This window comes from Oryza glaberrima, chromosome 11, assembly GCF_000147395.1.
Source record: "Oryza glaberrima chromosome 11, OglaRS2, whole genome shotgun sequence".
Classification (NCBI taxonomy): Eukaryota; Viridiplantae; Streptophyta; class Magnoliopsida; order Poales; family Poaceae; genus Oryza; species Oryza glaberrima.
Genome location: NC_068336.1, coordinates 19,540,934 through 19,543,638, shown reverse-complemented (window position 1 = coordinate 19,543,638; position 2,705 = coordinate 19,540,934). Strand labels below are relative to the sequence as shown.

Sequence of the window (2,705 nt, the reverse complement as noted above, 5' to 3'; positions counted from 1 at the left end):
TTGGTCTTCTATACTAGTGACGCATCTTGACAAGTGCGGATCTCCATGGGCCTAAAGGTCTATAACTCAAATTAATTTTCACCATGCATACTAAGTTCAATAGGCCAAAATAGGCTGGACTGGCAGGATATTGGCTCAAGGCTGTGTCCCCTATCCACCCTTCAAAGCTTAGAGCTGCAGAGAGATGATGATAATGGGGTAGTTTCTTTCACATAATAATATCTTGGTTGGACAATAGGAATATCTGAACCAGATTCCGTTTGATATCTTTGTGGTTGTCAGGCACTGCCATGAGTGGAACTGGATTTAACCGAAAATGACCAAATTGTTGTATTTATCATGACAACAGAGACAGTAAAGAATCACAAAACAGAAGACAACAATCAGTACATTATCTGAACAAGACAACAGTCAACATTATTTTCAACTTAAGAATGACAAAAAAAAACACACAATCTAACACAGATAGTACACTACAAATCTATAATCACTCAGTCATGGAGGCAGCATCGCCAGCACTGATTATTTGGTGGCCTCCTTGCTTGCTAGACTGTTCCAGGTAACAACCAGAAACACATATGCTTTGTCATATACCTTGTCGAAAAGACGAAAATAAGCAATCCTCCAAGATTTCTTGAATAGAAGGGTCAAAAACACCACCCAGAGGCCAAGTACAAATCCTATGACAAGTCCAAAGCAGAGATACAATAACTCATAGTGGTCTTTGTAACTCCCGTAGTCATTTGATGCGTCGTTCCCAGGGCATTTCTTCTTAAGAATATCCCCACAGAGACCGGCGTTGCCATCGTACATAGACGGATTATTGTTGTAGAGTGTGTCAAGTTGACCTCCTGATGGTATTCTTCCTATAAGATTGTTGTAGGACAAGTTCAATGTACTTAAGTATGTTAATTTTGATATGCTTGAAGGGATTTCACCTGAAAGCTTGTTCTCTGAGAGATCAAGCGACTCTAATGAAATCAAGGCGCCAATCTTGTCAGGAATATGTCCGCTCAAGTGATTCAAAGATAAGTTCAAGTTCAGTTAATGCATCAAGATATGTTATCTCCTCTGGAATTTCACCAGTCAAGTAGTTGGATGATAAGTCAATAGTCACTATTCCCAAAAGTGCAAAGCCTTGATATTTAAGATCTTGCCTCTTGGTAGTGACTGATAGTTCACCAACCATATGTTTGAACCTCGAAAGATAACGGTCAACTCCCCGTGAATAATTGTTTGGGAGCTTACGTAGCATAGACTTCCTTTTTGTCATAGCTTCAAGATTTGATAGCTGCCAAGGTATAACACCGGATAGGCTGTTGGCTGCAAGATTCAAATGGTAAAGTTGTGAAAGATCAGTGATATTGGTTGGAATATGACCATCAAACTTATTGTAGCTCAATTTTAGAAATCGCAGTCTAACCAAGTTACTGATCCACATTGGCAATTTCCGGGATAATCTATTCCATGAAAGATCTAGAAAAGTTATACTTGTGCAGCTCTGTAGAGAAGGTGGGAATTTGCCAGATAAACCATTTTTACTACAAAAGAAAGCTCAGGTGTTCCATTTTGAAACATCTAGGAAGCTCCCCTTCAAAATTATTGTTGGATAAATCCAATATATACAACTCATCAAATTCACAAAATGACACTGGAATTTGACCGGTGAAATTATTGGAACGTAGAATGAGGTATTCAATTCTTGGAGCTCCAAGATTCAATGGAAGAGGTCCTGATAAAAAGTTTCTTGAGATATCCAAGTAATATAGTTCTCTTGGCAATAAAGGTATTTGACCTGTTATATTGTTTGAACTCAGGAGGAGTTTACTCAAAGACATGGTCTCCATGTTTGTTGGCAATGCTCCAATGATTTGATTACCCGAAATATCCAACACTTCGACATTTGACAATGAATTACTGAACCAGTCTGGAAGCCTATCAATTATATTACCGCGTGAAATATTAATGTGTGAAATGCCCATCTGCCACTTAAACCATGAAGGAAACAAAGGACCTATGTGGCAAGATGCTAAATTAGCTACTTTCAGTCGAAAGGGAGGAATCCAGTCTGAACCTACAACAATCTTCAATCGATTGTCAGATAAGCCAATATTCTTCAAGCTTTTCAATCCATCAAAAAGTTCTGTGATCAGACCATCCAAGTCATTGTAGCTTAGATCCAACCAAGCCAACTTAGTGAGTGTACTGATTTCCAGAGGCACATGTCCTATAATAAGGTGGTTGTCAGAGAGGTCAAGGAACCATAAACTTTTAAGATGCCTTAGAGCAAGTTTAATAGTATAGCCAACTACTAACTCCAATTCATCCATAGACAATTTAATAGCTCATTCATACAATAGTTACATACTACATTATTAATATATGGTACCACCTGTCATACACACACTGTGTCTTGGAGTCTGTGTTACAGCTGGCTACAAATCTGTAGCCCGCTGCTCTTCTCTCTCCTCATTTATCTACTTAAAATATATGTTTGCAACTGGCTTATAGCCTCCTATTGTACCTGCTCTTATAGATGTTGTCAGATGCCCAGTGATGTTATTCTCAGAGATGCGCAGCATGCGCAACCCGGTCAGGTGCCCCATCCAATTAGGCAGAACTCCAACCAAATTGTTCCCCTTCTAATTTTCTTCAATTTGCTTGATGAACATTCTGGCAGCCAGCTGTCCATTATTTCCGTTATG

The 2,705-nt window shown here is 39.0% G+C and overlaps 1 pseudogene; it reads right to left on the bottom strand.

The window, feature by feature from the left end:
- Window positions 1-522: 522 nt before the first annotated feature.
- LOC127755768 (receptor-like protein EIX2) lies at window positions 523-1,441 on the bottom strand (annotated as a pseudogene).
- Between the last annotated feature and the right edge of the window lie 1,264 nt (window positions 1,442-2,705).